The sequence below is a fragment of the Stenella coeruleoalba genome, assembly GCF_951394435.1.
Source record: "Stenella coeruleoalba genome assembly, chromosome: 10".
In the NCBI taxonomy this organism is placed as follows: Eukaryota; Metazoa; Chordata; class Mammalia; order Artiodactyla; family Delphinidae; genus Stenella; species Stenella coeruleoalba.
In genome coordinates, this window is record NC_137156.1 from 67,870,797 (window position 1) to 67,885,268 (window position 14,472).

The 14,472-nt window shown below is 41.1% G+C and overlaps 1 protein-coding gene across 11 annotated transcripts in view; it reads left to right on the top strand.

Annotated features, from left to right (window-relative positions):
• Positions 1–14,472, top strand: part of DOCK3 (dedicator of cytokinesis 3) — a 408,834-nt gene that overhangs the window by 249,755 nt on the left and 144,607 nt on the right. The window lies entirely within an intron of this gene.

A 14,472-nucleotide genomic window follows, 5' to 3' on the forward strand; every position in this document is an offset into this window, starting at 1 on the left:
TTGTTGTTTTTTTTTTGCGGTACACGGGCCTCTCACTGTTGTGGCCTCTCCCATTGCGGAGCACAGGCTCCGGACGCGCAGGCTCAGCGGCCATGGCTCACGGGCCCAGCCACTCTGCAGCATATGGGATCTTCCCGGACCGGGGCACGAACCCGTGTCCCCTGCATCAGCAGGCAGACTCTCAACCACTGCGCCACCAGGGAAGCCCAAACATCAGTGTTCTTGTGTGCTTCCTTCTAAAAGACAGGAAGGGCAAATATAGGTATGTCGCCACTGCAGTGGTTCTTCCCACCGCAGAGGCCCGGCTTTTGCTGCACATCTGGCAGGTAGCCTCCCCTAGGACCTCAAGTGACAGAGTCTCTGTTAGCTTTGTCTAGGTGGCGGGATAGCAGAGAGATTCCATCAAGCTAAAAAGTCATAAGAGCCCTGTGGCAGCAGCAGGCACATTCAGCATACTCATTTATTGCTGTGAAGCCCCTCGGAGCCTTTAAAGCAGGAAAAAGCTGTGTGTATATAAATAGGAACCTTCTTTGGGGAAAACTGCCCCTTTATTATTTTTCATTTTGCCCTCAGCTACCTTGGTATTTTAACTGTGTAGTCCTTATAAAGTTATTATAAGTCAGGCCTCTAGAAACTGTAAACTTCTGTGCTTGATTCTTTGAGGGTTGCAGAGATGTAGGAGGCACAGTCCCTGCTGCTTTACAGACAAGGACACTGGACTTAAAGGATGTGTGGAGATCCCCAGGACAACCCCTAGTGGTCATTCACTGGTAAGACTCATGGGACTCAGCATATAGTTTTACTCGTGGCTGAGATTTATTACAGCGAAGTAGTAAGGATACACCAGTGGCTCATAAAGAAGAAAGACACAGGTAGAGTCTGAAGGGGTCCACGCCCAGGCTTCCTTATGCTCTCTCCTTCCCATGAGGGGTCACACAGAGCACACATCTCCAGTTAAAATGCAGCAGCATGTGTGCGGTATTTTTGCTCTAGGAGGCCCATTAGAGATTCAGCAACCAACATTTATTGGGGCCTGTCACGTAGGGACCCTCTGCTTAGCATGTACAAAATGTCCAGAAGGGAAGCAAGTGTTTAGCATAAACCATATTGTTCACACAAATAGTCTAGGCACAGTGAGCCACCCTTAACTGTTGGGAACACTCCAAGAGCCAATTCCCAGATGCCAGCCAAAGGCTAACCTTGCAAGCAGGCCTTTCTAAAGATAGCAGTCTCAGGCCTGCTGCATTAACTCTTTTCTGTACAGAAAAGGTGCCACATATGTACACAACCAGCTCTAATGCTACCCTATCAGAGTCACTGCCATAAATGGTTCGATGTTAGAGAAGGAGCAGGTCCCTTCTGACTGATGGGTCATAGAAACCTTTCTGACACTGCACATTTGAGCTGGGCCTCAAAGGTTAGGCAGGGTTTGAGCAGCAGAGAGAAGTGGGGAGATAGGACGCAGTGGGCAAAAACAGAGTACTTTCAGGGAAAGACAGGCAGGCCCATCTGACCAGAAACAAGGTATGTTGATGGAAGTAGGGGAACCTAGGAAGGCAGAGAGAGGACAGATGCCACAGGGCCTGGACTACTAGGTGGAGGCTTGTGGGCTTTATCTACAGAGATAGAACACCACTGAATGTTTCTCTTTTAAGAAAGGAAGTCATATAGTTCAAGCCATGTTTGGAGGAGATGTATCTTGGGGTATAGATATATCTCGGGATAGGCTGAGCTGAAGGTCGGAGTCCTAGAGATGGAAGGCTACTGAAGATACCTGGATATATTCCCAAAAGGCCCAGGCTTCAGAAGATGCTCATTTGTTTATGGTCCACCTTAATATATAGGAAATATGTAAAATGAATGGAAAAGGCAAACTCTGACTATGTCTGTGTTGTAGATTACCCTTTAGTACCTTGGCAGGCAGGCCAGAGTTGACTAGGCCTGTCTTGACATGTGCAGTGAATTTGTGCCTACTGCTGCAATGTTCTAAATGCAGAGAAGAGATTGTATTTACTTAAAAATAATGTACAACCTGTACTGATTAGAGTACTCAGAAACTGCCAAATCCCCAATTCAGGTCTGCACAAATATCTGGCTGTCTTGTCCCAGCCCTAAGCACAGGTAGAGCAGATCTTTTGTGAAGCTGCAAGTTACTTTATGCACACATATGGGTCTCAAGCCTGCCCCACTCTCAGCAAAAAGTTAAGAAGGGGCCAAAGGGCAGACCACATGGGACCTGCTCACTGGCAATTCTTTATATGCTATCTGACTTCCTGGATTCTTGTCCCAGATCCCTGGCCATTGACATGTGAGACTGCCCTACGTGGGCCCTATACTCCTGGCTCACAATTTTGATCCAGCTCATCTGTGTAGACTTCCTCATCTATGCTTTGATTGCTAGGTTTTCAGAAGTCTACTTGCCTATCACGTGCCCATTTCTAAGCCTTAGAGACCAGGAACGCTTGCCCGGAAGAGTACCATTCCTGAACCTGGCCCTCTGAACACCTTTCCTCCAACCCCCAAACCCCACCTGTGTATCCTGACCCTAGTGTTGACAGCATTATAATTTTGTGCTTTGGAACGATGCTGCTGTGCAGTAATACAGAGCTCTTTGTCTCAGTGACCACTCCCTCCCCTGACCCTAGAGAGCTGTGCTGTCCAATAGAACTTTCTAGGATGATATAAATGTTCTATATATGGCAGAAGATTATGGTCTGCGTGGTAGCCACTAGCTACATGTGGCTGTTTGGCACTTGAAATGTGGCATGTGTGACTGAGAACTGAGTTACTAATTTTATTAATTTTAATTAAATTTAAATATAGATAACAACATGTGGCTAGTGGCTACCATATTATAATGGCACGGCATAGAACCTGGTGGGAGAGATCTGGTGAACTAGTTGTGCAGGGCCATAGCAGAAAGGGTAGACTTAGTCTGTGTGCACAGGATATCAAGAGGAGGGAAAGACATGAAGCAAAAGAGGAAAATGAAGGAGAAAGTCCTTTGTAGTCTCAGATCTATCCATTTGTGCACATTTCTAGGTATATAATATTTAGAGACATACTATTTTTAAATTGGTTTATTTTTGATCAATATTAAATCTTACTTTCACTATTTAAATATGTATCATGAAAGACAATTGACTACAGGAACTAGTACAGGCTTAATATTACAACTTACAGACTTAAATTGAAGTCTTATCTCTATACCATGTTAGCTATGTTACTCTAATATTGTTTTTTAAATAATATCATCAATTTTTCAATATTAAGGGAAAGTAAGAAAGGTTTTGACATAGTGCAGTAGACACTGTTCCTATATCTTAAACTTTTAAAAAATTAGAATTCTTAAACCCTTCAAAGTTTTAGTACTTAGGAAATCTTTATTTGCTGTTTATTCCCTGAGATTTTTCCTGAGCTTCTCAGTCATACTTTAAAAGCCTAGAAAATATCTAGTAGAATGTCTGACAGATATAAATATTTTGAGTTTTCTAGCTTCTGTTCAGGAAACAATCAAGATTTTTCTATTCTGTGTGTGTTTATTTTGGCTTTTGTAAGCTCTGCTCTTCCCATCAGGACTCCCTCATGACCTATTAAACAGCAAGACTTTGCTTCACCGAGGCACAGAAACAGCAGCAGAAATAGTGACAAGAACAAGTTAATAAGTGTAAATAATATGTATTCTGGTATCCTTAATCAGAGGATTTATGCAGTTACAACAGGCCAGATCTGTAGGGTGTGGGGTATTATGCTAAACAGAGAAAAACGTGAGTAAAGGAATGAAATTAAAAAGAACAGTAATGTTCACATCATGAACAACTGGAAATCACAGAACTAAAGATTATCAATATAAGTGGTGAGTAATGAGGGAGGAGGGAAGCAAGATCAGAAAGATAGAATGAGAGCAGCCAAGATGGCAGCTGCTGTTTTAACATTGCTTTTTTGACCTCAAGGGCTAGCATGGTTACTTTTCTAGAATACTTAAGACTGCTTGACCTTCAGCTGAGCAGTGAAGAAGTGTAGCACTTCTTTAGTCCCCGTAGGCATGATTAGCAAATCATAAAGAAGGCAGGGTCAATCCCCCTGCCCCCACCTTCCTCACATGGAGGTACACCTTCCTCAGAAGCATTATGGTTTGATGTTGGAGATGGCAAAGATGAACTGACTCAGCATTGTGCTGTCCTGTCAGCGGAGTCTCAGCCTCACTTCACCCCCATTTATTCATTTACATGCTTTTTATTGTTAAAATTGGAAGCCTGATCCTGGGATGGGAGCATAAATCATTAGAGTAAAAACAACTGTTTGTAGCTCCCTGCATAACTGATCATTAAGTTACCATTTTGTTCATTTTCATGATAAGTACATGATTTCTAAAGACCTTGTAGGGGCTATATAATTATAGCAATGCTATTGTAATTTTCAGAATATGTGATAACAGATTTACTCATGTGTCTCTTTTGCTTTAGAGAAAATGGAAAGAATCTGTTTTCTGGGATCATTTGTCATTCAGACAATTTTCTGCTTGTTCCAAAGCAGACAAAGTATTCCCCCTCCCCGATCTCTCAGCCTTTTGGGTGGAGAATGTCATGAACCTGAAAGAGACTAGGTGCCACCAGCAGAGCTGGAATGGGGCTTGGCATGGCCTTTCTAATCAGTAGGGTCAGGTGCCCCATGTGGGCGGTAGGGATCCTGGGGCTAGCTAGGTTTCATTCACAGACACTCAACTGTGCATATCTAGGGTAAGATGTGGTTTGCAGCATTTTCCAGATATATTTGCCCAGGGATCCCCTCCTCCCTTCCACCACACACTTTCTTTTCCCAATGCTTATTTCATAAGATGAAATACAGGTAAAGCATGGGCTTTGAAGTCAAACAGCTTCAGATTTGAATTCTAACTGTACCACTCTACCTTTTTATTTCAAGTCAGAATCTTTGACTCTCAGTTTCTTCAGAGGCGAAATAACCGTTATGAGGATTAAATGCAATTAGGCAAGAAAAGAAACGCTTTAAACAATGCCTGGTACACAGAAGACACTCATTAAGGGGCCGCTGTTGCTGCTGCTATAGCAAGCTGATGAGTACCAGGGCTCTATCCACCCCCCGCCCCCACATCTTCCCCTGAGCTTCAGGCTTGGGCTTCCAGCTAGCTGGTTTTTTGTTCACCTACATGTCCCAGAGACCTCAAATCCAGTATGCACTTCTGAACTTTATATCTTCCTCCTTGTATCTTCTCTGGTTGACACTATCACATTCAGTTAACTGCTAAATCTGGTCAGCTTTGTCCCCTAAATACATCTCGCATCCATTCACCTCTCTTCGGTCCCAAAACTGCATCATAGCTTGCTGGGGCTACTCTGCTTTGTCTTTGGAGTATTTTCTGTGTTAACCAACCTGGCTTCCACACTGCAGCCCTAGTGATCATCCTAAAAACTTATGAGATCAACATTGCTTCTCATAGTTGAATTTTCAGATCTTCTGTAAGGCCCATAATGGGGTTTTCCAAACTTGCTAATCCTAAGAACCAATTCAGACCTTTTTAAAAATACAGATTCTTGGGCCCCCTCCAGGAGTCCTCTCCTCTAGAGATTCTGATCCAGAAGATCTGGGATGGGACACAGGAATCTGTACTTTTAATAAGCTGGGAGGTACTCCTGGTGATAGCCAAGCTGGGACAACCCTCACGTATAATGCACTCCATGGGTTTGTCCACTCTACATTGCACAACACACCCCAGCTCTCCAGTGCCCTCTTAACTCATGATCTGAGCTTCTCTACCCTCAAGCTGCCTCATACTTAAGAGGGTCTGTACTTGGCACACACTTCTCCTGGAACCCCCTTCTCTTCATCTCTAACTACCCCTTACCAAATGCTAAAAGTCTAGCAAAATTGCAAGAATTTGTCCCAATGTCTCATTTAGGCAGCCTACCTTCATCCCAGTGGAGCTTGTCAGCCCATTTCTGTGCAGTTAATTATAGCATTTTCACATTGTGTTGTAATTTTTGTTTTATCTGTGTCTCTTTCCCAGTAGACTCAGAACCTTTGAGGATAGGGACCATTTCATTTCTCCATTCCCAGCATCTTGCGTAGTTTCTGGAACATGATAGGTGTTCACAAATGCTTGTTGAAATAATAAAAAAGAGAGAGGAAGGCTAGAAAGAACTCTTTTTTTTTCTTTAATATATTTATTTATTTATTTTTGGCTGCGTTGGGTCTTCGTTGCTGTGCACGGGCTTTCTCTAGTTGCAGCGAGCAGGGGCTACTCTTCGTTGTGGTGCATGGAGTTCTCATTGCGGTGGCTTCTTTTGTTGCAGAGCACAGGCTCTAGGCACACGGGCTTCAGTAGTTGTGGCGCACGGGCTCAGTAGTTGTGGCGCACAGGCTTAGTTGCTCCGCAACATGTGGGATCTTCCCGGACCAGGGCTTGAACCCGTGTCCCCTGCATTGGCAGGCGGATTCTCAACCACTGCGCCACCAGGGAAGTCCAAGAACTCTTGAATTGTAGTAGGAGTCATAAAAATGTTTTTTGGAGCCCTGAAGTGTCTTAGGGACAGGTGGTGGTTAGGAGAGAGGCCTGAGTAGGGAAGATTCCTGCTCCTGTCCCTTCTCTCTGCCTCTCATTCAACCAAAGTAGCTGTATTTTTTTTCTTTTAAGCAAGGAGAACAGGTGTCTTTTTTTTTTTAACATCTTTATTGGAGTATAATTGTTTTATAATGTTGTGTTAGTTTCTGCTGTATAACAAAGTGAATCAGCTATATGTGTATATATATCCCCATATTCCCTCCCTCTTGCATCTGCCTCCCACCCTCCCTATCCCACCCCTCTAGGTGGTCACAGAGCACCGAGCTGATCTCCCTGGACGATACAGCTGTTTCCACCTAGCTATCTGTTTTACATTTGGTAGTATATATATGTCAGTGCTACTCGCTCACTTCGTCCCAGCTTACGCTTCCCCATCCATGTGTCCTCAAGTCCATTCTCTATGTCTGCGCCTTTATTCCTGTCCTCCCCTAGGTTCATTAGAACCATTTTTTTTTAAGATTCCATATATATATGTGTTAGCATATGGTATTTGTTTTTCTCTTTCTGACTTACTTTACTTTGTATGACAGACTCTGGGTCCATCCACCTCACTACAAATAACTCAATTTCATTTCTTTTTATGGCTGAGTAATATTCCATTATGTATATGTGCCACATCTTCTTTATCCATTCATCTGTTGATGGACACTTAGGTTGCTTCCATGTCCTGGCTATTATAAACAGTACTACAGTGAACATTCTGGTACATGACTCTTTTTGAATTATGGTTGTCTCAGGGTATATGCCCAGTAGTGGGATTACTGGGTCATATGGTAGTTTCATTTTTAGTTTTTTAAGGAACCTCCATAATGTTCTCCATAGTGGATGTATCAATTTACATTCCCACCAGCAGTGCAAGAGGGTTCCCTTTTCTCCATACCCTCGCCAGCATTTATTGTTTGTAGATTTTTTTTTAATTAATTAATTATTTATTTATTTGCCTGTGTTGGTTCTTAGTTGCAGCACGTGGGATCTTCATTGCGGTGTGTGGGGTTTTTGTTTTTTTTGTGGCACGTGGGCTCTCTAGTTGTGGCTCACGTGCTCAGTAGTTGCAGTGCGTGGGCTTAGTTGCCCCATGGCATGTGGGATCTTAGTTCCTAGACCAAGGATCGAACCCGTGTCCCCTGGATTGGAAGGCGGATTCTTAACCATTGGATCACCAGAGAAGTCCCTGTTTGTAGATTTTTTGATGATGGCCATTCTGACTGGTGTGAGGTGATACATCACTGTAGTGGAGTTTTTTTGTTTGTTTTTTTTGTTTTTTTTGCGGTACACGGGTCTCTCACTGCTGCGGCCTCTCCCGCTGCAGAGTACAGGCTCCGGATGCGCAGGCCCAGCGGCCACGGCTCACGAGCCCAGCCACTCCATGGCATGCGGGATCTTCCAGGACCAGGGCACGAACCCATGTCCCCTGCATTGGCAGGCGGACTCCCAACCACTGTGCCACCAGGGAAGCCCTTCACTGTAGTTTTGATTTGCATTTCTCTAATGATTAGTGATGTTGAGCATCCTTTCATGTGTTTGTTGGCAATCTGTATATCTTCTTTGGAGAAATGTCTATTTAGGTCTTCTGCCCACTTTTGGATTGGGTTGTTTGTTTTTTTGATATTGAGCTGCATAAGCTGCTTGTATATTTTGGAGATTAATCCTTTGTCACTTGCTTCATTTGCAAATATTTTCTCCCATTCTGAGGGTTGTCTTTTCATCTTCTTTATGGTTTCCTTTGCTGTGCAAAAGCTTTGAAGTTTCATTAGGTCCCATTTGTTTATTTTTGTTTTTATTTCCATTTCTCTAGGAGGGGGGTCAAAAAGGATCTTGCTGTGATTTATGTCATAGAGTGTTCTGCCTATGTTTTCCTCTAAGAGTTTTATAGTGTCTGGCCTTACATTTAGGTCTTAATCCATTTTGAGTTTACTTTTGTGTATGGTGTTAGAGAGTGTTCTAATTTCATTCTTTTACATGTAGCTGTCCAGTTTTCCCAGCACCACTTATTGAAGAGGCTGTCTTTTCTGCATTGTATACTCTTGTGTCCTTTATCAAAGATAAGGTGACCATATGTGCGTGGGTTTGTCTGTGGGCTTTCTATCCTGTTCCATTGATCCATATTTCTGTTTTTGTGCCAGTACCATACTGTCTTGATTACTGTAGCTTCGTAGTACAGTCTGAAGTAAGGGAGCCTGATACCTCCAGCTCCGTTTTTCGTTCTCAAGATTACTTTGGCTATTCGGGGTCTTTTGTGTTTCCATACAAATTGTCCAGTTTTTTGTTCTAGTTCTGTGAAAAGTGCATTGGTAGTTTGATAGGGATTGCGTTGAATCTGTAGATTGCTGTGGGTAGTATAGTCATTTTCACAATATTCTTCCAATCCAAGAACATGGTATATCTCTTCATCTGTTTGTATTGTCTTTAATTTCTTTCATCAGTGTCTTATAGCTTTCTGCATACAGGTCTTTTGTCTCCTTAGGTAGGTTTATTCCTAGGTGTTTTATTCTTTTTGTTACAGTGGTAAATGGGAGTGTTTCCTTAATTTCTCTTTCAGATTTTTCATCATTAGTGTATAGGAATGCCAGAGATTTCTGTGCATTAACTTTGTATCCTGCTACTTTACCAAATTCATTGATTAGCTCTAGTAGTTTTCTGGTAGCATCTTTAGGATTGTCTATGTATAGTATCATGTCATCTGCAAACAGTGACAGTTTTACTTCTTCTTTTCCAATTTGGATTCCTTTTATTTCTTTTTCTTTTCTGATTGCTGCAGCTAAAACTTCCAAAACTATGTTGAATAAGAGTGGTGAGAGTGTGCAACCTTGTCTTGTTCCTGATCTTAGGGGAAATTGTTTCAGTTTTTCACGAACAATGTTTGCTGTGGGTTTGTCATATATGGCCTTTATTTTGTTGAGCTAGGTTCCCTCTGTGCCTGCTTTCTGGAGGGTTTTTATCATAAATGTGTGTTGAATTTTGTCAGTAGCTTTTTCTGCATCTACTGAGATTATCATATGGTTTTTATCCTTCAGTTTGTTAATATGGTGTATCACGTTGATTGATTTGCATATATTGAAGAATCCTTGCATTCCTGGGATAAACTCCACTTGATCATGGTGTATGATCCTTCTAATGGTGCTGTTGGATTATGTTTGCTAGTATTTTTTATTTATTTATTTATTTTTAGCTGTGTTGGGTCTTCCATGCTGCGTGCAGGACCTCTCTAGTTGTGGCGAGTAGGGGCCACTCTTCGTTGAGGTGCACAGGCTTCTCATTGCTGTGGCTTCTCTTGTTGTGGAACACAGGCTGTAGGAATGCAGGCTTCAGTTTTGTGGCATGTGGGTTCAGTAGTTGTGGCTCGCGGGCTCTAGAGTGCAGGCTCAGCAGTTGTGGAGCATGGACTTAGTTGCTCCACAGCATGTGGGATCTTCCTGGACCAGTGCTCAAACCCATGTCCCCTGCATTGGCAGGCGTATTCTTAACCACTGCACACCAGGGAGGCCCCCTGTTTGCTAGTATTTTGTTGAGGATTTTTGCATCTATGTTCATCAGTGATATTGGCCTCTGGTTTTCTTTTTTTGTGAAATCTATGTCAGGTTTTTGTATGAGGGTGTTGGTGGCCTCATAGAATGAGTTTGGGAGTGTTCCTCCCTCTGCTATATTTTGGAAGAGTTTGAGAAGGATAAGTATTAGCTCTTCTTTAAATGTTTGATAGAATTTGCCTGTGAAGCCATCTGGTCCTGGGCTTTTGTTTGTTGGAAGATTTTTAATCACAGTTTAAAATTCAGTGCTTGTGATTGGTCTGTTTATATTTTCTATTTCTTCCTGGTTCAGTCTCGGAAGGTTGTGCTTTTCTAAGAATTAGTCCATTTCTTCCAGGTTGTCAATTTTATTGGTATAGAGTTGCTTGTAGTAATCTCTCATGATCCTTTGTATTTTTGCAGTCAGTCGTTACTTCTTTTTCATTTCTAATTCTGTTGATTTGAGTCTTCTCCCTTTTTTACTTCATGAGTCTGGCTAATGGTTTATCAATGTTGTTTATCTTCTCAAAGAACCAGCTTTTAGTTTTATTGATCTTTGCTATTGTTTCCTTCATTTCTTTTTCATTTATTTCTGATCTGATCTTTATGATTTCTTTCCTTCTGCTAACTTTGGGGTTTATTTGTTCTTATTTCTCCACTTGCTTTAGGTGTAAGATTAGGTTGTTTATTTGAGATTTCTCTTTTTTCTTGAGGTAGGATTGTATTGCTATAAACTTCCCTCTTAGAACTGCTTTTGCTACATCCCACAGGTTTTGGGTCGTCGTGTTTTCATTGTCATTTGTTTCTAAGTATTTTTTGGTTTCCTCTTTGATTTCTTCAGTGATCTCTTGGTTATTTAGTAGTGTATTCTTTAGCCTCCACGTGTTTGTATTGCTTACAGTATTTTTCTGTAATTGACATCTAGTCTATAGTGTTGTGGTTGGAAAAGATACTTGATACGATTTCAATTTTCTTAAATTTACCAAGGCTTGATTTGTGACCCAAGATATGATCTATCCTGGAGAATGTTCCATGAGCACTTGAAAAGAAAGTGTATTCTGTTGTTTTTGTTTGGAATGTCCTATATCTATTAATTAAGTTCATCTTGTTTAATGTGTCATTTAGAACTTGGGTTTCCTTATTTATTTTCATTTTGGATGATCTGTCCATTGGTGAAAGTGGGGTGTTAAAGTCCCCTACTATTTTGTTACTGTCGATTTCCCCTTTTATGGCTGTTAGCATTTGCCTTATGTATTGAGGTGCTCCTATGTTGGGTGCATAAAGATTTACAATTGTTATATCTTTCTTGGATTGATCCGTTAATCATTATGTAGTGTCCTTCTTTGTCTCTTGTAATAGTCTTTATTTTGAAGTCTATTTTGTCTGATATGAGAATTGCTACTCCAGCTTTCTTTTGATTTCCATTTGCATGGACTGTCTTTTTCCATCCCCTCACTTTCAGTCTGTATGTATCCCTAGGTCTGAAGTGGGTCTCTTGTAGACAGCATATATATGGGTCTTGTTTTTGTATCCATTCAGCCAGTCTATGTCTTTTGGTTGGAGCATTTAATCCATTTACATTTAAGGTAAATATCAATATGTATGTTCCTATTACTATTTTCTTAATTGTTTTGGGTTTGTTTTTGTAGGTCTTTCCCTTTTCTTGTGTTTCCTGCCTAGAGAAGTTCCTTTAGCATTTGTTGTAGAGTTGGTTTGGTAGTGCTGAATTCTCTTAGTTTTTGCTTGTCTGTATAGGTTTTAATTTCTCCATCAAATCTGAATGAGATCCTTGCTGGGTAGAGTAATCTTGTTTGTAGGTTTTTCCCTTTCATCACTTTAAATATGTCCTGCCACTCCCTTCTGACTTGCAGAGTTTCTGCTGAAAGATCAGCTGTTAACTTTATGGGGATTCCCTTGTATATTATTTATTGCTTTTCTCTTGCTGCTTTTAATATTTTTTCTTTGTATTTAATTTTCGTTAGTTTGATTAATATGTGTCTTGGCGTGTTTCTCCTTGGATTTATCCTATATCGGTCTCTCTGCGCTTCCTGGAGTTGATTGACTATTTCCTTTCCCGTGTTAGGGATGTTTTCAACTATAATCTCTTCAATATTTTCGCAGGCCCTTTCTTTGTCTCTTCTTCTGGGACCCCTATAATTGGAATGTTGGTGCGTTTAATGTTGTCCCAGAGGTCGCTGAGACTGTCCTCAATTCTTTTCATTTTTTTTTCTTTATTCTGCTCTGTGGTAGTTACTTCCACTACTTTAGGTTCCAGGTCACTTATCCATGCCTCTCCCTCAGTTATTCTGCTACTGATTCCTTCTGGAGAATTTTTAATTTCATTTATTGTGTTGTTCATCATTGTTTGTTTGCTCTTTAGTTCTTCTTGGTCCTTGTTAAAAGTTTCTTGTATTTTCTCCATTTTATTTCCAAGATTTTGGATCATCTTTACTATCATTATTCTGAATTCTTTTTCAGGAAGGCTGCCTATTTCCTCTTCGTTTGTTAGTCTGGTGGGTTTTTACCTTGCTCCTTCACGTGATGCATATTTCTCTGTCTTCTTATTTTGTTTAACTTACTGTGTTTGGGGTCTCCTTTTTGCAGGCTGCAGATTTGTAGTTCCCATTGTTTTTGGTGTCTGCCCCCAGTGGGTGAGGTTGGTACAGTGGCTTGTGTAGGCTTCCTGGTGGAGGGGACTTGTGCCTGTGTTCTGGGGGGTGGGGCTGGATCTTGTCTTTCTATTGGGCAGGGCCACATCCGGTGGTGCGTTTTGTGATGTCTGTGAGCTTAGTATGATTTTAGGCAGCCTCTCTGCTAATTGGTGGGGTTGTGTTCCTGTCTTGCTAGTTGTTTGGCATGGGGCATCCAGCACTGGAGCTTGCTGACCATTGGGTTGAGCTGTGTCTTAGCGTTGAGACAGAGATCTGTGGGAGAGCTCTTGCCAATTGATATTACATGGGGCCAGGAGGTCTCTGGTGGTCCAGTGTCCTGAACTTGTCTCTCCTACCTCAGAGGCTCAGGCCTGACACCAGTCTGGAGCACCAAGACCCTGTCAGCCACATGGCTCAGAAGAAAAGTGAGAAAAAAGAAAGAAAAATAAGTAAATAAATAAATAAAATTATTAAAATTAAAAAAAAAATTTTTTAAAGAGTGCAACCATACCAATAAACACAAATCCACCAGTGATAACAAGCGCTAAAAACTATACTAAGATAAACATAAAAATCAGAAACAAATCAGTCACAGACAGCAAACCCCAAGTCTACAGTTGCTTCCAAAGTCTACTGCCTCAGTTTTGGGATGAATCATTTTCTAGTCCGATATTCCACAGATGTAGGGTACATCAAGTTAATTGTGGTAATTTAATCCACTGCTCCTGAGGCTGCATGGAGAAATTTCCGTTTCTCTCCTTTGTTTGCACAAAGTAGCTATATTTTTCAATTTTTCATGTGTTGGTGAATAGTGTAAGGTCTTGTTGTAAAAAAGGGAAAAGTTGATACTAAAAATAAATTTGAAAACCACAGCACTGATTTGCCTTAATGAAACCCCTTTATGCATTTCTACTCTGTGATTTAGAATGAAGTGGGAAAACTTGAAGAACTTGAGAAATAAAGCCAAGGATCTAAATTGGAAAATGCGTCTGTGAGGAAATTATAATAGAGATTTCCTAACCTGTTGGGTTGTACAGTGTAGTATGGCCTTGGGGCTACTTGCTGTTTTCAAGCACCTGAGGGTGATCATGAGAGAGATGCTAAGTAGTTGGCATGCATCTCCACAGAGGCCCAAATTAGAAACATGAAGATTAAATGGAAAGAGATGGGAGAATCCCTCTGCATTTATTTGAGGCGTGTGCTTATATTTCCAAACCAGAGTCTTCAGGAAATAACCTCCCTAAGGATTAAACACTTTGTCTTTGCCTCAGTGCCTGGCACCTCATTGTTGGTCACCAAACATTTGCTGTAGGCATGCATGAATTACCATCAGTGGAGAAGTGTATGAAATGCAGTACCACCCAGGAATTAGAACTCTCATAAAAGCAAGTGATCTTAAAATTAAGACTCTATTAGACTTGTCACAGATTCAAATTATGGATTTCATTTGTAAGAACTTGCTCAATAATATGAAATTAATGTAACTTCATATACTGTTCATGCATAGCTCATCATAAAGACAAGTAAATGTAGAACAGTTCTCTCATAATGTTGCTTATTGAAGAATAAGAATTTAACCATCTCTTTTTTCTCTTGAAATAATTAGAGTTTTCTTACCCAGAGTATTAGGAGAAAAACTGACCCGTTGCTCTCATATAGAGGTGTGGATGTTTGTAAAATCTCATAAATAAATTTTTTTCTTTGGCCACAGTTCCTTTCACACTTTTGGGATATATGA